At 36.6% G+C, this 23,011-nt stretch overlaps 1 protein-coding gene across 4 annotated transcripts in view; it reads right to left on the bottom strand.

Moving 5' to 3' along the window:
• Positions 1-23,011, bottom strand: part of LOC132196202 (uncharacterized) — a 64,774-nt gene that overhangs the window by 17,640 nt on the left and 24,123 nt on the right. For 2 of the 4 annotated variants that reach the window (XM_059618693.1, XM_059618694.1), the window contains exon 1: positions 272-550. The gene's annotated coding sequence lies outside the window, so the exon portion shown is untranslated. Of the gene's footprint in view, positions 1-271; positions 551-8,413; positions 14,084-14,134; positions 14,211-14,266; positions 14,476-14,546; positions 14,810-23,011 lie in introns of those variants that run through there. The other 2 variants (XR_009441744.1, XR_009441745.1) reach the window with 2 other exon arrangements.

Below are 23,011 nucleotides of genomic sequence, written 5' to 3'. Positions count from 1 at the left end.
TTAAAATTGCCATATAAATAGAAATAATAATAAAAAAATTACACTCTTTCATGGAAATTTATTATTATTGTTGTTTATGTATCCAAATTGTTGCATCACATTTAAATTCAATTTAAAATCAGCTCATCAGTAACAAAAACAGTATGAAAAAGATCCTGATTTAAAAAAAAAATGTACAGTTTCTCTCGTTCGCTTCAAATTTAGTTGTTAAAATAAGTGTTTTGAAGAAACCGTGAAACTAAAAGCGCTTGAGACAAAAACAAAAACTCACCACGATGGGAAGCTGCAACCCTGAGTTTTCTGTTCACTTGAAATTGCAGAGCTTGAGCGAAAATGTTGACGACCGAAAGTGAGACCTTGATTTTTCAAAACGACGCTAGAAAGTCTACGTCATATATGAAAAAGCCTTTCTCATTTGAGAATTTATAGCTTAGTTGCAAATAGTTGTTCTTGTGTTCACAGAGGGCAGCATATAATTATAAAAATTCAAATCAATACTCCAAACCTGGGTATTTAGGGGGCAAATTTAAAATTTCAGTTCTCGTTTGATGACCTACGACCTTGCATTTGATACCTAATTTTTAGACGGCCCCCGACGACCGACGCCAACCGCAGTCCTCAAATAAGCGATAAAAAGAAGTTGGCAAAAAAATCAAACAGCAGAGCCTCTTCGCTCTTCCTGCATGCCTAGCTTCAAACTAATTAGTCTTTTTAAGAGGTTTTTACGCGGTTTTACTGAAACTGTGCGAGGCAAAAATTTTGATACTTTCCTCTTTCCTTTCCAACACAAACGAGGCCACTACTCAACACTAATTATAACAGAAGAAACACTCGCACACTAACAAAAATTTGAATAAATTTTCCTTACAAAATATTAAAAAATTTGCGCATATGTAAAAAATTGCTGTTGATTTTCTTTCAAAAAACTTCATTAATTTGTAAGTAAAAGTGATAGTTAGCTTGCGGCCCATCTCGGCGCGGACCTCTTTTGAGGCTCCGCGTTTTAGCAACCTGTTTGCCAGAGGTGTTGCCGTTTCTTCAAATTTTGCAATTTTTTTCCATGACTTGATTTTTGAACAATTAAAAATAATGAGGGCGATCTAAAAAGGTAACTTGGCCCAGTCTAAATTAACCTGGCCCGGGCTATTTTAACCCGCCATTCAATTTTGCTGGAGGGCTAAGTTAGCCCGGGGCTAAGTCAAGTTAGCCTGGGCCAGGTTAGGCTTTTGGATCGCCCTCAATATTAAATAATAAAAACTTTTTGCAGCCGCTCGCACACTCTAATTCATTGATTTGCAATCTTCGTTACAATAAATTTTTATAGTTAATGAGGGCGATCCAAAAGCCTAACCTGGCACGAGCTAAGTTAACCCGCGAGCCAAGTCGACTTTTGGATCGCCCTCAATATATATTTAACAACTATATGTGTTATATTGCTTTTAAGCACATGCAGACGGTCACATTCAAATGAATAAGAAACATACATGCCAGTGGATACATAAATATATGAGGTTTAGTTTCAAGAAGTGTTTATTGGGTTCGAAATTAGGGCAACTATGCCCCATACATGAACTCATCCAAATAAATGCAAAACAAAAATTTTAAAACAAGAGAGAGAGAAAACATTAATATTGCTCAAAATATTGCTTTTTCAGTACTGATTTAAAAAAATTAACATTTTCGTTCAAACATAGATTTGATGGTAACTCATTCCAAAGCCTATAGCATTGAACTTGAAAACAGTTTTCCGGTACCTCCACACTAACAAACGGTGCGAGCAATTTCATTCGGTGCGCTCTCGTGCGCCCGAGCAAATTTACATCATACATTGTAGTAACGTAGTCGTTCAAGTACTCTGGACTATTTTTATACAAGATTTTGTGTGTCTGAACTAAAATTTTCAATTTATGCCTATCCGCGATTTTCAGTATTTCACATTTTTTATACGGTTTAGCCGCGATGAAAGGGTTCTTATAAGGGTTCTCTCAGTTTGGCCCACTTTTCGCGAATTTCGTTGGTTTTGATGCGCGTTTTTTGTTCAAAACTCTGATTAATATAATTTTTTTTCCAGTTTTAAGGGAATGGATTTGGACTTGCAAAATAGAAAAGGCAAAAATTTGGCGTCTCACCTCGAAATGCCATATTATGCTTTGAGTGCGTTTTGTTGCTCAGAGTGCTCAGCGACGCCAAAGCGGTCAAAGCTTTCGAGGCCAAAAACGTTGATCTCCAAATTTTATGGTGGCCGCGGCCAATAAAAGAGCGCGGCAGCGGCGCCAGCTGCGGGTCGAGCAGAACAAGTTTGGCAGAATTAAAATAAAACACACCAACTCCTGCTGGGGCCCTATGCAGCGCGGATTCCTTTTCTCCACTTTGGCCGTTTGGCCTTTGCCAAATTAAATCACGCGCGAGGGGATCTAGCGAAAAAGGTTGTGTTGATAATATTGTAATATATGGGACGCCTTTGTTTATTCCAGCCAAAGCAACCGGTCGGTTTGCAACGGACTCTAACTAAGACTGCTTGAAATTTAAATGTTGCGCGAAATTGCCGAAATTCCGTTATTTCTTTCGAGATAAGAAGATGAAAAATTGAGCTTAATATTAGCTCGTGTTCCGTGGATGAAATTTTATAAATATATTTTCATGCGTCAAACTTTTAAATAAAAAATTTAGAATTTCATATGAGGACACGCTTAAACTGCCGATCGAAATACAACATGGGTTGATAATTTTTTCAATGATAACCACCTGTCCATAGATCATCCCCATGAGTTTAAAAAAAAAATCCCAAAAATTATTTTCGAATTTTTAGATTTTTTTTTCAAAAGACTCAAAAATCGAGTTTTTTATTTTTCTATGGGAGATTAAAACTTCTAAACAGCTATTCAAGACACATTTTGCAAAGCCCGACAACTTTTCAATGGTTACCATACGTGTACAAACACGTTAAAGGTCACTTTCTGACCAATTTTGACTTTGACTGGAATTTTCGAAATGAACGCCCCCATCAATTTTTTTGCAAGTATAGGAAAAAATGTAGCCCCCATCTAATTTTGAATCGATGTGGTGTATTTCCAAAAATATATTGTTTTTTGGTTTTTCTTTAATAGAAATGCGAACATACATTATTAGGTTTTGTGCGTTTCAAGCGCTGAAAATACGCTCATGGTCGGAGTTGGTTTGTAACACTCAGGGTTACTTTTTGATTCAGATCCAATTGTGTGGGTTCTGCTTATCCAGTAGTTTAACTTAACTGCTCAGAATTAATTCTTAAAACCAGAAAAATGCACAAAAAGGTATTCTCAAATTAAAGCACTAAAATTGCAAAAGAAAAGAATAATTTTTTAATTTAAATATTCAACGGATTTTAATTGCAAAGCGAGTCAATGCAAAAATTATAAGGAATTTGTATTTGCAAATTAATTGTAATTGAACAGTGTGTGGTTAGTAGGTGGGGCTGACTGTGTGTATAATGCGTATTGTGACAAAAATATTAATTAAAAAAAAAAAAATAATATAAAAATATTCAAAATTTCACTTGACGAGTGTTCGGTTCGAAATCACTTAAACTCTCAAAATTCGGTACTCATGTAAGCTGGTGTCGAGTCGGTCTCGGTGAGGGGAGCGACCCCTGATGGTGTCGGTGCTTCGAAGGTTGGGCTGGTGTTTGTTCGGACCGCCGGTTGAGGGTTGTTCGGTGACCAGGGTGGCGATGGTGACTCGTGAGCACGAAGCGCTGCAATGGACGACAGCGCTCCATCCGCATACGACGCTGGCGGACAGCAGCTCTGCCGGGCCGGACTGTTGCGAAAATCAACGGCCCCACAGGGCACCTGGGTTGTGCAAAGAATTTGGTTTAGTCGACGCGCCCGATTCTCAAAATGAAACAAGGGATGGAATGGCCCAGATGGTCCATTCGGATTGTCACCCCATTTAAGAAAAAATTCCGAAAAGCAACTTACGTTGACTCTTCTCGCAGAATGCTCGGATCCTCCAATTGACGAGAGGAAGCGGCCAACCTGCTGCTTCACAGCAGAGGCCGGGTGGTGTTTTCACAACCACTGTTCGTGGGTGACTAAACCAAAACGGCACGAGGTCAAAGACCTTTACCTGGGAGTAACCTGTGTGCTCTTTATCAGTGCAGGTGGTGGGGGCACTGATTGGCGGCGTGTAAATGCACTTCTTTCTCTCTTCTCCGCACCGCGCACTCGACACTACTCACACGCAGAACAAAATGTGATGACGATAAATCAATTTATTTAATGAAAGTGTTTGTGTTTTTTGTGTGTTCAAGGGAAAGGATAAATTGAGAAGGGAATACTCAGTTTTAAACAATAATTCCAAATCAAAATTCCCAATTATTGTTACAGGTTTACTTTAATTTTAAAATAATTTTAACAAGAAATAATATACATTTCAATATTACCATATCGAATTAAAATTAGATGGGCTACAATTTTTTCTATAGCATCAAAAATATCGGAGGGGGCGTTCATTATGAAAATTTCGGTTAAAGTCAAAATTTGTCTAAAAATGGCCTTGAACGTGTTTTTACACGTTTGGTCACTATTGAAAACTTGTTGGAAAACTAAAAATACGTCTAGAAAAGATATATTTCAAAGTTAATTCTTAGCGCGAGAATTAATCGGACGATCGAACCAAATTCTGAGATTTCACTCCTCACTAGGAAACCCAAAATCTAACGTTTTTATTTATTCACCTTTAAATAAAAGAAAAACAAAAAATATCTGGAAATCACCATATCAATTCAAAAAAAGATGGGCTACATTTTCCCCATACCTGAAAAAAAATCGAAGCGGGCGTTCATTTCAAAAAATTTCAGTCAAAGTCAAAATTTGTCTGAAAGTGACCTTTAAAGTGTTTGTACACGTTTGGTCACCATTGGAAAGTTGTCAAGCGTTGCAAAATTTGTCTAGAGACGTTGTTTGGAAGTTTTATCTCCCATAGAAAAATCAAAAAGTCGATTTTTAAGTTTTTTTTTAAAAATTCTAAAAATTTGTAAAATTTTGGGATTTTTTTTAACCTCATGGGGGTGACCTATGGACAGGTGGTTATCATTGAAAAAATTATCAACCCATGTTGTATTTCGATCGGCGTTCTCGTATGAAATTCATTATAAATTCCACGTGAAAAAAATAAAAATCATTATTTAATACAAATATTTATGATTAATTTTTTCTTCTGTTAGTTTTGACAAAAAATATTAAAAATTAGCTCTGATTTTAAGAAAAGCTCTCTTATTCCATTGTTTGAAGACAAACTTTTGTCAGTATCGTCGCTTGGTTGAGTTGGTTGCCACAATTGTAGAATTTCGCGACCCTCAAATTTACCAAAGAACTAAAAATGGGGGACATTCACTACAGATATCCTCCCCGGCTAGCTATACTTATAACATAAGTATAGCTTATAGAAGATAAAAAAAATAGTATATTTCGAAGTGTTTCGAAGATACATTTGACTTCAGTCGAAAAGAGCTCCAAGTGACCTTCAACGTGCACCAACACGTTTAGCCATCTTTAAAAAGATGCCAGGCGTGGCAAATTGTCTCCTTAAATTTTGTTTCGTTGGTAAACATTTATCACAAAATAAGATTTACAGTTTTGAATAAAATCAATATATAAAAATGTTTTTTTGTTTCCCTGTGATTTTATCTGTATGTTTATAATTTTAGTAAAATTGCCTGCATTTTTATGCGTCCTCATATATTATGCAATTGCTGCAATTCCAGTATGATTGCTTTACTGTGTGATAAGGGTCGCCACGTTTTGTCTGAATATGGAATGTCAGAAAATTAAATGTCCGACAAAATTATTCGATGACCGAAATTATTTTGTCCGAATATGTTTTGTCCGAAAATTAAAAAACCACTTTCATGATGAAATATATCAGTTTTTATAATGTAAACTTATTGTCAAATGTTTTTTACATTACGATTTAGACGTCAGTGTTAGGAAGCGCAAAAATTGAGGAAGTCGCTGGAGGAGCTTGCCTTCTGCTCGTCGTAGCATCTGTTGTGAGTGCGGCTGCACTTTCTGCTGGATGGTAGTTTGCACACAAGTACATATAAAGCAGGCCAATGTGCAAAAATTTTAAGAGCGAAAGAATACTCTACAGAACTCCTTATATTCTACATAACTCCGATTCTGACATTCCCGTGTTGCATTCTGACATTTCAAGTTCGGACATTCCGGTTTCAGCTTATTCGGACATTCCGTATTCGGACAAAATGTGGGACCCCTGTGATTAATAGCATTTTAAACAATTTCGTGCTGATTTTTACATTGGTATTAATTCAAATTTATAGAAATCTAATTACAATCATGCATTTCAATTTTTTAATATTATCAATATTTGTATTTATTTTATAATTTTAACAATAATTGGGAATTTTGATTTGGAATTGTTGTTTAAAACTGAACATTCCTTTCTCAATTAATCCTTTCCCTTGAACACACAAAAACACAAACACTTTTAATAAAATAAATTTATTCGTCGTCAACATTTATTCTGCGTGTGAGAAATGTCGAGTGCGCGGTGCCGAGAAGAGAGAAAGAAGTGCATTTACACGGCCGCCAATCAGTGCCCCCACCACCTGCACCGATAAGGAGCACACAGGTTACTCCCAGGTAAAGGTCTTTGACCTCGTGCCGTTTTTGGTGTAGTCGCCCACGATCAGTGGTTGTGAAACCACCACCCGGCCTCTGCTGTGCCAGCAGCAGGTTGGTCGCTTCCTCTCGTCAATTGGAGGATACGAGCATTCTGCGAGAATTTTCAACGTGCCCTGTGGGGCCGTTGATTATCGCAACTTTCCGGCCCGGCAGAGCTGCCGTCCGCCAGCGTCGTTTGCGGATGGAGCGCTGTCGCCAATTGCAGCGCTTCGTGCTCACGAGTGACCACCATCACCCCGGTCACCAACCACCCTCAGCCGGCGGTCCGACCGAACACCAGATCGACCTTCGAAGCACCGACACCGTCAGGGGTCGCTCCCCTCGCCGAGACCATCTCGACACCCATCTCACGATGAGTACCTCTCGTTTGTGCATTTAAGTGAATTTGAACCGTCGAGTGAAATTTTGAATATTTTTTCTGAGTTGATAATTTTGTTACATTACACAATCTACACACAATTAGCCCACCTACTAACATAAACACAGTTTAATCACAATTAATTTGCAAATACAAATTTCTTATTATTTTAGCATTAACTCGCTTTGCAATTAAAATCCGTTTTGAAAAAAAATCTTTTCTTTTGCTATTTGAATTCTTTAATTTGAAATTTACCTTTTTTTTGCATTTTTTCTGAATTTGAGATTTTGGTTTCTGAGCATTTAATTTAAACTTCTTGATAAGCAGAACCCACAAATAGGATCTGAATCAAAAAGTAACCCTGAGTGTTACACGGAAAAATGTGGGAACCCTGTGATAATAACAACACAATTTCGTGCTGATTTTTACATTAGTATTAATTCAAATTTATAGAAATCTAGTTACAATCATACATTTCAATATTTTAATATTATTAATATTTGTATTTATTTTATAATTTTAATCCAGTATGTCTGCTTCATTTTTTAAACATTCTTTCGCGTCAAATAAACACTATCAGGAGGAGAAAAATGTTCATTTTTATTTCTTTTTTAAAAATTAATTTAATTGTTATTGTTTGTGAAATAAATATAAACTTGCCTTTGTGCTCGTTTGTAGTTATCAATTGCCTGCGGCCAAGGAAAAATATCTTTCTTTAAAGAAAAGGTTATGTGGTTTAGACAAACATATTTGAATGGGAGACAAAATTAAAATTATCCAAGGAATAAATTGGAGTTGCCTGGTTCTGGTAGAATGGGAATGTCTAAGGCCGCTAAACATGCATATTCAAGGCGATATTCGTTTTTCCCATCAAGAGAAAAAATAATTCTCGAAAATTCGTTTTCTTTAAATATAACGATATCAACTTCATTAATATCTATGGATAATACCACGAGAAAAAAATAAATTTATTATTAAAATGAAATTTCTTAGCTTTGGCTTTCTGTAGAATTTGGGTAGATTGTGCCAAAATTTAGCTCTGATTTTATTGAAGTAGAGAAAGCCTGCTCCTCGTTCCATTGTTTAAAGACAAACTTTTGTTGATTTCACTTTTCGCTTGACTCGCTCGGTTGCCAGAGTTCTAGAATTTCGTGGCACTCATATCAAATTACTAAAATTCGCTAAAAATTTTGGAATTTAAATCATGGATCACGCACTTGCATTGAAACGAAAACTCGTTTCAAAATCTGCTCTATAATTAAGAGTATATTTTTAATTTCTATCGTTAGCCTAAATTTTACATGATAAAATAATAGACTGATTTGAAGAGAAAGTAAAACAAAAAATGTGGCGATTACACAAAACTCACCAGGTCAGCATTAAGTGGAAACCGCAGCCATCGAGTTTTCTTTATGCTTGACAAATGCTAAGTTTTTGTGTAGCTACGGTGAGGCTAACAAGGAAATTGGGTGAAAACGATAAGTCATTAATATGTAAGAAAGTCTAAGGTTTTATACGGATTATGAACTTTTCAAAAAGTCTACATGTTCCCACACAAGGCAACCTAGTCACATTAAAATAAAAATACGAAGCATTAAAATTTAGCAATCTTACGAAAATAAAGCGCAAACTGAATAATTTTAGAAGAAATTTCTCCAATTTTCCAGATATTTTATATTTGGCATTGGTTTTCTAGCAAGATTTTGGGCACTTTTGTGAATCTTGAAGGGACTATTTTTGAGATTTCTAATAATAAGATTTTTTATCGATCGATTTAATTATAAGAATTATTTTATATCTTTAGATTTATATTTCATTTTATCTTATATAATTTGTCATGCTAAATTGAGATTTTTTTAGGTCAGGTCAAGACAAAGTCTTGTCGACCTGTGCCCTTTATTGGTGGTACAGAAGGCACCACCCAATTAATTTCTTTATTTTTTTTTTATTTTTGGGTTCAACTTTATTAAAAAATTATCATTTTTTGCTGGCATATCCTTATTTTGGGTCCACGCTATGATGACAAACAAAGCTGTAAAAAAAAAAAAAAGGGAAAATGTTAAGAAAGGATGTGGATTAGGTTGCGGTAGGGGAAGGTCAGATATTGATATTTTATTAGTGTTAAGGATTTTTGTATAATTTTTTGTTAAATTTAAAATTATATATTGAAAGGCAGTTTTATATTTCATTCCATTATACTCATGCGCGCGCTTTCCGCTCAGCAAGTAAGAAGAGAGAAGACCGTCCCATTCGCCGCACCCCCGAAAAACCATGCGCCCTATACTGGCTTATTTTGTTTCATATAAATTATATGTCACGTGACATATTTCTAGCTTTAAGTTCATCTCCTTATTGGCTTTAAATTAAAGTTAGGAGGAGTTTCTCTCCTGGAATTTCTCATTTATCATAAAACCCATTATCATGACAGAATTCGGTTATAATATTAAACCAAGACTGAAAGCATATTTTCGTGGGAAAAATAAAATGACATTGTCATCAACGGCAACTCATGATGATCACAGACAAAAATAATGCATATGCTTAGAAAGAAAACTTATTTGCGGTTGGAGGAAAGGGCTATCACCATAAAAAATTATGCTTTAATTTTGCTTTTTTTGTTATACAAAAAAAGAACATCAAAGACCTTTTTAAGGTGAATGAAAATTGCCATGACGTGTTTATTTTCACTATATTTTTATTTACAAAATTAGCAAATTTAACAATAAGTGGTTGTTGTCATTGTTGTTAAATTCTTCCTAAATCAAGTCTGAAGAGAAAAATTTACAATATGTGAAGAAACGACAGCACCACTGGGCAAACAAATTACTAAAACGCCAGGCCTGCAGAGAGGTCCGCGCAAAAATTGGCCGTAAGCTAAATTAACACTGTCGCAAAAAAAGATTGGCTAAAATTTGCTGGCGCACAAGATTTTTGCACAGGGATGTTTCCACACACATCATTTTGCATCGCTGGCGTATCATTTAAGTTGACATTAAACACACTTTTATGTACAGATTATATTTATAGCTCTCAACGAATAGTTTCCACTTTCCGGGAGATCGTATTTATCCTTTTGATATGAAACGAGCAAATTTTCATCAACGCATGTATGCAACTTTGGTATATTTGGAAACTCTCATAACTTCTTTAAAAATACAGAGATCGATTTTGTGTATTTCAAGTTGTTCAAAATCATATGCACTCCCATATTGACGAATATAAACTTCTATGCACGATGCACGAAGACATCACAGCAAATTTCTGATCACAAACAGTTGCTTCGCACGGGTAATTGAAAGTTGCAAAAGTCTCCCTACATATTCATACATCGCTATTTTATGTTTCTTAATCTTTAGATAATCCACGGGAAATAATTTCTGCAATGCAATGTTTTTTCGCTAGAATTATAACGATTTATAATCAGTGAATAAGTTGGCCATTTGTTTTTTAATACAACAATTTTCGCAACGAGGAAGAAGCCCAATCTATTCATTCCCATGATAATCTCCTCCAGTGTCAATTTCTTCAAACAAATTGGTACTCAAGTTTGCATAAAAGCTACATTTCCGCGCGCATACTTGACTATCGCTGCTTGGAAGTCTGTCTCTTGAGAGACCTGTAAGAATTTTGTCGTGTAACCACACGACACTCTTGAATTAATCAGCAAGTTCCATCCGAGCGCATCAAAATTTAACCAGAGCTGGTGACTGGCCCGGGATAGAACTCATTTGGGGTTAAATTTAATTAAGTTTCGGCTTACTATTGGGTTTCGGGGAATAATTGGCCTTTTATCTTCATTTGCTTATCTCTCAAGTTAACTTTTAAGTTTGACTAGTCTGAGTTTTGCTTTAATGCCTATTTCCTTCAGCTGATCATTAATCCCTGTTAATTTCTCTTAATTTACCTTTAAGTTTAGCTTTAATCTGAGATTATACTAGGCTTTAATTTAAGATCTTAATCTCAACACGTGGGGACACGTGTGGGCCAAAGTCACTTATTTTATTTTAAATCTCTCTTAATTAAGTCAAGTTAATTCTCTTATTTTAATTTACTCTATTTCTTAATTAATCTGGGTTGTTTAACTTCAATTACTACACAAAGGGTTTAAATTTAATAATAAGTGATAAGGTTATATTTTCTTAAATCTAACAAATTACACGTTTATAATTACTAATTATATTTAAATATCTTCTAATAATTAGGCCAGGTCAATTAAAATTACTTAGTTAAAATGAGAGAGTCTTTTAAAAGGGGGTTATTTGGGGCAGATTGAGAATTTACCGGAGTTGTGTTGCTAGTGTGGTTGAACAATATGGCGTTTTTAAAGCAAAAGTGATAAAGGTCTGAACGGCTTGAGTCCCCCAGGCTGTCTGACTTGTCCGTTGGGCACGCTAGGTAGGGACGCGGAAGTCAGTGGCGCCGCGGAAGTAGGCGCGCTCGAGAACTTTTTGAGATTGAGTTTTTCAGTTAAACGCGGCTTTTACAAATGTTCGGCGGGAATGGACTCTCTAAATTATTTTGATTTAAATTTGAAATGGCCTTTAATAAAATTACGCAGCGCTCGCGATGCAAATCTGCGGCGGTCAGACTCTCTCGGCCGAGCAGTCGGCCAGGTCAGGCGAGGTCAATGGCCGGCCCAAGGGAGGGTCACGTCAAATTTACACCCATCATTCAGAAAAATAAATACAGAATTGGCTCAGTTAGAGTACCATTAATTGTAATTCAATTAATTCTACCGATTTTTTTAAATTTCAAACCACGCACAATGTTTTTATTACCGAGTGGCTAAATTCACAGCTCAGTTAGAGAATCCATCTCTTTCACTCAGTAGAATCTACTCATTTCCACTGTTAAACGTGTGCGCTAGCTGAGCGGCCAGCTTGAATGATTCTTGTTTGACCAAAAGGATGAATTTCACCCAGCACAGGTATGTAAAATGAAACGCGGAGATACCCTGCCGAACTGTTTGCGTTGTTACACAGTAATTTTTTTTACTGCGTATTGCCAAGTAAAAAGTAGCTCTTTCAAGCAGGTAAAAGCAACAGAAAAGAGCGAGTTTAAATTAATTAAACAAAGCCTACTTGCCACTAAACATCGTCAAATCATTAAAAGCCGAAGAGATCAAGTATCCAATTGGCACGGCAAGCTTACCCTTACCTGATGAACTCAATACAAATTCATGGTAATTTGAATTTAAAATCTGCTTTTCCTCAATGGGCTTTTTTGAGTTTTTTTTATTGTTTCAGAAAAACAATATGCAGCCCGCAGCCGAAACATGTAGAGCAGGATATTGTTTTTCTGAAACAATAAACAACTCTCAAAAACAATGGAGGAAAAGCCGATTTTAAATTCAAATTACCATGAATTTGTATTGAGTTCATCAGGTAAGGGTAAGCTTGCCGTGCCAATTGTTTACACTTGATCTCTTCAGCTTGAAATTCGGATGATCAGAAGTGCTTCATTAGGCGTTCCAAATTACTGATATGTAAGTCAAATTTTCACCACATTGTATTCAAAAATTTATTCTATGTGACTTAGAATTAGTTATTGACAAAAATAATCTAAATTTAAAATAAAAAAATCTAAATGCTAGGTGAAATTCAACGAGTAATAGTCTAACAAATTCCAACTTACTGCTGCATAGTAAAAAGAACATAAATCTTGAACTGAGTGAGGCTAATCTAACTCATGAAAAAAGTAGGAATTTCTCTTAGTGCATGTTTCTAAAACGACTTTAGTTCTATTTTTAAATATTTGTACTTGTCTTCAGTTTCTGGAAGTGCATTATTTAGTTTAAGCGTAACATCTTTAATTCTTTTGATTAAGTCACCTTCTGCAATTAGTGTATTGCAATCTTGTTTGAGATAATTAAATAATTCGATGTAAACATTCACATCTTCACTCTCAAGAAGTGCTTTTTTGAAATCTGTAACAAGTTTATCAGTTTTTTCTTCACTAATTAGGGTGCCATATATTGCTTCAACAGCAAGATATAAGCGGAACATTTTGGTGTGGAAATATATTTCTGCAAGATAATCAAGGCTCTCATCATCATCAGCAGCGTTCTTCTTGAGGTAATGATTATTTAATAGACGTATTTCAAGTTCATCAATTTTTTTCTCTAATCCATTTAAATTTTTATCCAACAGCAATTTTGATATGCTATGAATATTTAAATGATCAGAATGAAATGCGTCTTTGTTATCATATATTACATCAATTAGTAATGTCAAATTTCGAGGATTGCTTAAAACATCACTAAATTTTTGATCAACCAGCTTTCGAAAAACATTTCGAACAATTGTTTTGTGCTCATCTTGACAGTCTATTTTCCCCTCTATATGTAAATCCAAAAGGTATTTTTGCCGTATTTCATCGAATGGCAGTATCTTAATATAGACAGCATTGTTAAGATCTTTGAAATATTTTTCATCCTGTGGCCGGATTGAAATAAATATTTTGGGTATTTTTGTTTCACTCATTGCTGTTTTGAAAAATTGTTGTATTTTCCCCCTTTTAATTTTGGTCAATTCATGAAACCCATCAAACAGTAATAATGATTCTCCAAAAATTGAATCGCCAGTATCACCTTTTTTTTTGTTCATCTTTTGTTCAAAAATGTCCGTAAAACTTTTAAACGGTGGTGACTTACTATCACTTTTTATCACCGACGTAAACGGGATTTCAAGCACTTCGTTGGATCGGAATTCAATTTTTAACTGGTTCAATAATTCTGTTTTTCCTGATCCAGCAAGCGCAGATATCACAATGAATCGATATTCATATTCACTTATATGTTGTGTTAATGATTGTAAATCTTTCTTTTCTTTCAGATCTTGCCCACATTGCACCGAGAACTTTGGATGGACATAACGCCTCCTGGGAGGAAAGTGAAAGTGTTCCTGCAAAGTTGAAATCAACGTGATCTGGAGGGTTTCCTCCGGAGTGTCAACAATGAGTAGATCTCCAAGGTATTCCTGCAAGCTTCTGCCATCCACTCTGGCGAACATTTGTAAAAGAATATCTCCTTTATTAGCATCTGAAATAATGCAATGTGTAAATATTTTGCTTTAAATCTACGAAGAAATACCTTTGATGACTAACGCTAGCCAATTGCTTTGCTTAGTATGCTGTGTCACTTTAGAAGAGTCTGATGATTTTGGAGTCTAAAATGCATGCTGATATGTAACAAAATATCAAATTTTAATACGATTGGATTTACTACGTTTATCCCCTGTGTTGTTACGAACGTATTGTTAATGAAGAATAATAGTATTGGACGCCCTTTCCAAATTTCAGAATGTATGCTGAGAAATTTCTGAATCCACTCGTGAATTGGCGTTTTCTCTGGTTTTCCATCAATGTAAATTCCATCATCAGAAATTTGAGCATAAATAAAAACTGCGAGACATCCGTAGCCATCAGTAAGATCTGGAAAAAAGTTTTGTCAAGACTTTACTATTCTGAATAAAAGTTTTATTAATTTAGAATAGAATTAATACCTAAAGGCTCTAAGAGCTTCAAATATTCATTTTCTGAGTGGATATCGTGTGTACGAACATCGTCGAAGCCATAATTGTAAAACTTTTCTCGAAGTTTCAGAAATTCTTGGTTATGGCAGCAAATTAACGCACGTTTTCGTGGTAGTTTGCCATCTTTGTTCTTCCAACTATTGGATTTTTCAAACAAATATCCATTTCCATGGGGTGAGCTACTTGAGCTGGTTTCAGCTACAGTTGCTGGAGTTGGTTCAGCATCCTGATTCCTATGGACCACACATAGGAATATAAAAACCATTTCAATGCCTTCGCCATATGATTGAACAAAAAAATAACAAAAATAATTTTGTTTGAAAAAGTTGCCACTCGAGGAGATGATCATGGATATGAATGAATCGGGCTTTTTGCTCGTTGCAGAAATAGTTTTTCTTCTTGTATTAGTCAGCGGGCAGCGCGTTTGCTCATGAAATATAGGGTCGCAGACCGTGACCGAAACAGGTAGAGCCAATTTGTTTTTGAATAAAAAACAATTTCTGCAACGAGGAAAAAGCCCGATTCATTCATTTCCAAAAATAATTTTATTTGCGGGATATTCACGGCTTCTTACTGTATAGGCATATGAATATCACCCTTTTATATTTTATGTATTTATCTCCCAGAAATCGAACTACCATTTAAATACCAAAATTATCGATGCGCTATACTCATATTATAGCAAAAATCTCTGCTGAAAGTGACATTGTAGTACTAATCACATTATTTTTCTATCAGTCGGTAGCCAAGAGTCATTAAAGCCACCTTATTCTAATATTTTTTTATGTGATGCAGCTTGCCTACTCTAGTGCCCCTGATGTCAATATCTTATTCTCATTTTATTCTCCTATCCTATTCCAAAAACATATTGAGGGCGATCCAAAAGGCTAACTTGGCCCAGGCTAAATTAACCTGGCCCGGCCTAATTTAATCCGCCATTCAATTTTGCAGGTGGGCTAAGTCAAGTTAGCCTGGGCCAGGTTAGGCTTTTGGATCGCCCTCATTATTAACTTAGCGCTTTATTTTTTTTTTAGCTACTTAAGTAACTTTATTATATTCTTCTAGCCACATTCCAAGAGAAATATTCCAGCAGGATTTAAGCTAATTTTTTTTTACCTTTATAGAAACTTTTTGCAGCGTAAAATTAATGTAGAAGAAACGTGATGACGCGCACATCAAATTGTTAAAGTGCGCGTGTGAAAGTGTGTAATATAAATTTAATTTTGGACACAGAAATTTTGAAGCTTTCAATTGTGGATAAATTAGTTTGATATATTCAATGTCAAGTAAGAAATTAAGTAATTAATAATTATAATTTTAAATTTTCACTAAACGTTTCTTGAAAATTGTGGAATTAATTGCGCTATTTTAAAAAAAGAGGTCTCTAAACTTAATTTAACCATACATACATATGTTGTTGACCGAACGCCATGAGTGGTCCGAATGCATTCGGACCAAGCGCTTTTAGACCGAATGCATTCGGACCAAAGAGTCTTGGTCCGAATGCATTCGGTCTAGACCGGACGCAAGCTCGCGTGAAAAACCCATCTCTCAGCGCGTTTGGACCAAAGTCTTGGTCCAGAAGCACGGTTTTACAAGTGCTACCAACTACTGCGCCACGCTATGTGATAAATACTAACATGCCGTTCACATTTGTAGGTGCTCAATATATTTTGAATTCCAAAATCATTGGGTCACTGCCTTATATAACATGTGGTGGCACACATACTCGCGAATAATGTCGAACCGAATAATAACTGTTGTATATTAAATGTCTCTGCGAATAAGGTTAGACATGGCCATAGCTTTTATATTGAGGAAACTTAACTTCATTCCGAGCAAGCCTCGCGCGCGCTTTTCCAAATCTCCCGCCGACCTTTCCCTGATGGCGCGGACCCTTCAGCCAACCTGAGAAGACCGATCGTCGCGCGCAACTTCAGGGCCCAATCAGACCCACGGTCGAGCCTCGAAGCCGGCTCTCCGTGCCTGAAAGCCTCAGACGAGCGACGCCCGAAACGCAGACAACACCCTGTCCTATTCCAACCCGTTTTGCCAATGGCGACCACGTTTTACTTAATTCCCAATCAATCGGTAATTATTGGTTTTCCTCTGTTTCCTCAGTCTTAGTAAGTTCAGACTAGCTTTTCCGAATCCTAATTTGGCCATATTATGTATTTTGTTCCTCTTATATTTAATAATAACTTTAACTTTAATTCTTAAATTTAATTAATTGCTTTTAATTATAAACTCAAACCTAGTCAAAACTAAAGTCATAATAAATTAAAGTAACTTTAGTCCAAGCCATTGAAGGAGTGCTTGGGCTATTTATTTAAAGGATTAAAGAGATATTAAGGGATAAGTTTGAAGTCACATGGGGGATGAAATGCACATGGGGCCAGAGGGACATCGAGAGAAGCCAATTAAATCTCAAACTCCAGTCTGCAAATTAAGGCGCCACTCGGCTCCAGCTCCGCTCTTCATTAGTTTTAAGTGTTCAATGATTAATACTATTTAGCCCCTGTCGTGGAGACACGACATAACAAAATGATTCAGTGTAGCATCTCATCAAAAGAGACTTAGAAAATTAAATAATGTTTTTTTTTACCAAGTGAAAAAATTTCACCTTGATCATTTGTGGCCGCTTGGGTAAATAATTAAACAATTTATTGAGTAAGCAGCAAGTAAACTTTTTCATTTTTAAAGTTTTCTAAGAGGTTTACTTACTTATTGATTTTGTTTTGGATCCAAAAATTCATAGCAAAATCAATTTTCTTGGCGGCTTGAGTAACAAAGAAAATCTTAAAAGAGTTGAAAAAATAATGGCTGCAAAAATGTAGAAAAACAAAAGTTTCTTTGTAAATCACTATGCCACAAAATTTTGTCATGGGATGACAAGTGAGATAATTCAAAGCAAAATCAATTTAATTGATAGCTGTGTTATAATAAAAGCCTTAAATTTTCACGAAATTTATCTGCTCTTTAGATTTGTATTTTTCACATAGCGCGGCGCAGCAGTTGGTAGCACTTGTCAAACAGTGCTTCTGGACCAAGACTTTGGTCCAAACGCGCTGGGAGATGGGTTTTTCACGCGAGCTTGCATCCGGTCTAGACCGAATGCATTCGGACAACTCATGGCGTTTGGTCAACAACACATATATCAGATTTAAATTCATGAATTTTAATTTTTAATAAAATAAAATAAAAAAGATAATGCAAGATTCAAGCATGGTTATATTATTCGGATATTAATTTTCCAACAGATGCTTTGCTTTGTTTGTTTGCATTGCAACTGCAGCTGAGTCGACGGAGAAAAATTTATTTTTTGTTGAAAAAACTGCAGTGTTGCCAAGCCACTTTCAGATTCTTTTGCTACGCGGCCAAATGGCAAATGGCCGATCTGATAATTACCCGTGGGGAAAATGGCCAGTGACCACTTTCCCCGTTGGAAAATGGCCGATGAGATTTTTTTTCAAGTATGTATAACAGGAGTTAAAAAAAATCCCAAAATTTTTTTGGGTGGTTTCACGATAGATTTTACTCAAATTGGCCAAAATATGACCGATCTTGATTTTCACATATGTTGTTGGGCTAGGTGAGAAAATACTCTCCGTAAAATTTCACTTGAAAATTTTGAGTACTTTTCCGGGAAATCAGATTTCCGAAAAAATGCGATAAGAAACAGAAAATGTTGAATATCTTTGCTTCTATTTAGAAATTAAGTATGCTCTTCTCAGTTCTAGACGTAACTTTTTATGCCCGAAAACTTTTCTTTTGACAACGTTTGTGTAGGTCAAAGGTCAAGGTCACTAAATTGCAAATTTCACTTTTTGACGCAATTTTCCCAAAGATGCACCCGTCAAATGTTTTCCGGGGTATAGGAAAAAATGTGGCCCCAAGTGTGTAGAACAAAATCCTTGATTTTCAAAATGGGGTTATTTTTTGTTTTTGAGATATTGTTAAATGAATTTTAAAAAGCAGTCAAAAATAGCTTTTCTGCATCGAAAAACAGTACTTTTTAAAATTCATTTATAAATATCTCAAAAACAAAAAATAACCCCATTTTGAAAATCAAGGTTTTTGTTCTACACACCTGGGGCTACATTTGTCCTATACCCCAAAAAAATATCTGAGGGGTGCATCTTTGAGAAAATTGCGTTAGAAAGTGAAATTTGCAATTTAGTGACCTCGACCTTTGACCTACACAAAAGTTGTCAACAGAAAAGTTGTCGGGCATAAAAAGTTACATCTAGAACCGAAAAGAGCATACTTAATTTCTAAAAAGAAACAAAGATATTCAACATTTTTTTTTTTTTTGGAAATTTGATTTCCCGGAAAAGCACCCAAAATTTTTAAGTGAAATTTTAGGGAGCACAGCGTCTTATCTACCCCAACAACATATGTGAAAATCGGGATGGGGTCCTTTCATGAAAAATTTTTGCCAATTGGAGTTAAATCTATCGTGAAACCACCCTTTTTAAAATTTTTTAGAACTTTTTTTTCAAAGAACACAAAATTTGAGTGAGATAAAAACATCTAAACAACTTTTCCAGACAAATTTTGCAACGCCCGACAACTTTTCAATGCTGACCAAACGTGTACAAACCCGTTTAAGGTCACTTTCAGACAAATTTTGACTTTGACTGAAATTTTGGAAATGAACGCCCTTGGATTTTTTTGCAGGTATGGGGAAAAATGTAGCTTATCTAATTTTGAATCGATGTGATGATTTCCAAAAATATTTAATTTTTTTTCCTTAATTAAAATGCAAATAAATAAAAACGTTATATTTTGGGTTTCCTAGTGAGGAGTGAAATTTTGGAATTTGATTCGATCGTCCGATTATTTCTCGCGCTAAAAATTAACTTGAAAATAACTCAACTAAAATTGACATATAAGATTAATTTCATACGAGGACGCGCTAAAACTGCCGATCGAAATACAAACATGGGTCGATAATTTTTTCAATGATACCCACCTGTCCATAGGTCACCCCCATGTGGTTAAAAAAAATTCAAAATTTTTTTTCGAATTTTAAGAACTTTTCCTAAAAAAACTCAAAAATCAAGTTTTTTATTTTTCTGTGGGAGATAAAAACTTCTAAGCTAGACAAATTTTGCAACGCTCGACAACTTTTCAATGGTGACCAAACGTGTATAAACACGTTTAAGGTCACTTTGAGACAAATTTTGACTTTGAATGAAATTTTCGAAATGAACGCCCCCTTCGATTTTTTTGCAGGTATAGGAAAAAATGTATCTCATCTCATTTTGAATCGATATGGTGATTTCCAGAAATATATTATATTTGGTTTTTCTTTTATTAGAAGGTGAATAAATAAAAGCGTTAGATTTAGGGTTTCCTAGTGAGGAGTGAAATCTCAGAATTTGCTACGATCGTCTGATTAATTCTCACGCTACAAATTAACTTGGAAATATAACTTTTCAAGACGTATTTTTAGTTTTCCAACAATTTTTCAATAGTGACAAAACGTGTACATACACGTTCAAGGCCATTTTTAGTAAAATTTTGACTTTAACTGAAATTTTCATAATGAACGCCCCCTCCGATTTTTTTGGTGGTATAGGAAAATTGTAGCCCATCTAATTTTGAATCGATATGGTAATTTTCAAATGTATATTATTTCTTGTTTAAATTATTTTAAAATTAAAGTAAACCAACTCCGACCACGAGCGTATTTTCAGCGCTTGAAACGCACAAACCCTATGTTTTTATTTGTTCACCTTTTAAATCAAGAAAAAAAACTTAAAAATCACCACATTGACTCAAAATTAGATGGGCTACATTTTTTCCTATACCTGCGAAAAAATTCATTTCGAAAATTTCAGCCAAAGTCCAAATTTGTCTGAAACTGACCTTAAACGTGTTTGTACACGTTTGGTCAGCATTGAAAAGTTGTCGGTCATTGCAAAATAAGTTCTTTTCTCACATAGAAAAATAAAAAACTCAAATTTTGAGTTTTTTGGAAGAAAAAATCGAAAAATTTGAAAAAAAATTTGGGATTTTTTTTAACCTCATGTGGATTATCTATGGACAGGTGGTTATCATTGAGAAAATAATCGACTCATGTTGTATTTCGATCGGCAGTTTTAGCGCGTCCTCGTATGAAATTCATCAGGATGAGAACAGATGAGAATAAAAAAAGCTGATCATCGGCTCAAATTTTCACAATTCAATATTTGAGCTCAAGTGTTCACCATGTTATTGCAGATAATTTGGTAGAATTAATTTTCACCTAAATATACCACTGTTGCAATGGGGTCTTGATATTGAGAAATATCCGAAACAGGAGCGCACGCATTATGGCTCAATAAGTACCGCTTTTGATTGGCTGTTGATTTTCCGTGGCGCAAATTTCAAATTTTCACCAGCGTGTGAAAGTGGCACGATCAAATAAAATACACGAAAAAGCATTAATTTGTAAGAATAATAGCAAAAATCACCTACCTGGGACCAGTTTATGAGTGCGGCGCCTTTTCCGAGTGGTCGGCTGAACGAGAAAATTCCCCATTTGCCTCAATTCGTTGAGATACGGTAGTGATTCATGAAAATTTTCGCCTTTCTCGCCATTTTCTTTCTTCCAAGGACTCGTTGGGCACAAGGGCAGCGGCGAGTGATAAGAGAAAGAGAGAGTGTTGGTGGGAGCGCATTCCAATGCTGCTGCATGGGCAGGTAGCGCTCCCTCCCAACCCTCCCTCATTTCCTTTTCCCTCGCCGGCTGCCCAAACGCTGGCAACTCCAGAAACTTCCTCGCTGGAGGAAAAATGGCGAATCGGGCAAAAATATCAGCAATCAACCCGTATCTCAGCGAATTAAGGCGAATAATGGATTTTCTCGCCGCGCCGACCACTCGGAAGTGTCACTGCACTCATCGACTCGCCTCAGGTAGGTGAATTTTTCCTCTATAATTTGCTATTTTTTAAAGAAATTGCTTCTAAAATTATGTCTCTCGTTTGTCGTAAAATAAATTGCCACTCCCCTTCCGGTACTAGAAGCGGACGCATCTGACCACTATTCGGATCGAGACCCCATTGCACTGTTGTAAGAAATTGCACACTGAAAAGTTAAAATGTGCAATAAAATCGAAATGAAATAATATCGGTAATCTTACAAGAGGCGCGACCTATACACCACTCTCTCAGAATTAGGTTGGTATCCCGTTTTATGTCGCGCCTGCTGTAGTGGTTTTATGTCGCGCCTACTGTAGTGGTTTTATGTCGCGCCTGCTGCAGTGGTTGATAAAGAAAACCGGTATTTATAGCTCACAATCACCGCGACGGGACTGCAGGAAAGAATAAGGGCCCTTGGGATGGGTTCAGAAGGGGAAGACAATCTTAACTGATTGCAAAAGACGTGACCTACCACCAATGTACGGGGAAGGGGGTTGTTTTTATATGTCGCGCCTCTTGTAATGGTTCACTACAACAGGCGCGACATATATGCAAGTATTCTCATGGTAGGTCGCGCCTCTTGTAATCGACCACTACAACAGGCGCGACATATGCACGCAACGCCTGTGGTAGGTCGCACCTCTTGTAATCGACCACTACAACAGGCGCGACACATACAATTAATAATGCTAAAAAAAACGAAAGCAGCGAAATTGTACGCACACCACGAACCAGACCACCCCACAATTTGCAGAAGCCGCGAGCGAGGGGTGGAGGCGCAGCGAGGTCGAGGACGTGGGGAAGGCCGTGCAAGGGCGAGGACAAAAGGGCGGCTGTGTTCGTGGGAGGGCTCCGCAGGAGCCCCCCCACGATCCCCGCCCTTTTGTCCCGCCCGGAGCCGGCCTTCACCACGTTCTCGGGCGAGCGCGCCTCCAGCCCGAAGCTCGCAAACCCACAACGGAGTTGCCCACAAAGGGAGTTGTCTGCAAAGGGTGTTTTGAAAGCAAACAGTGAGGGTGCGCCCACCACTCCCTTCGTGGGCAACTCCGTTGTGGGTTTGCGAGCTTCGGGCTGGAGGCGCGCTCGCCCGAGAACGTGGTGAAGGCCGGCTCCGGGCAGGAGAAAAGGGCGGGGATCGTGGGGGGGCTCCGCAGGAGCCCCCCCACGAACACAGCCGCCCTTTTGTCCTCGCCCTTGAATCGTGGCAACGGCCTGTTCCACCAACGACCCAGAACTAACTAAGAGAATAACTTGACTGAACTCCGGTCATCTCCTTCGTTCAGTCGTATTCTCCCAGTCACTCTTTTCAACAATGTCCTTCTTCTTCGCTCAACTTCTTACTTTTCTTCTCTTAAACTATTTCTCTCTCTTTACTCTACCTAATCTTAAACTAAATCCCGCAGGAAACTCCAACTCACGAACGAAAACCACAAAGAATTACAATTTAAACTGAACCTCTATTTATTCTACTTGCTAACTTCACGGTACTTTACACTTGAAACGGCCAACAGCGCCTCTACCGGCAAA

Source organism: Neocloeon triangulifer, unplaced genomic scaffold, assembly GCF_031216515.1.
Source record: "Neocloeon triangulifer isolate White Clay Creek 2 clone unplaced genomic scaffold, ASM3121651v1 ptg000011l, whole genome shotgun sequence".
NCBI classification, from domain to species: domain Eukaryota; kingdom Metazoa; phylum Arthropoda; class Insecta; order Ephemeroptera; family Baetidae; genus Neocloeon; species Neocloeon triangulifer.
The sequence above is the reverse complement of the archived record's forward strand: the minus strand, read 5'-3'. Positions and strand labels throughout refer to the sequence as shown.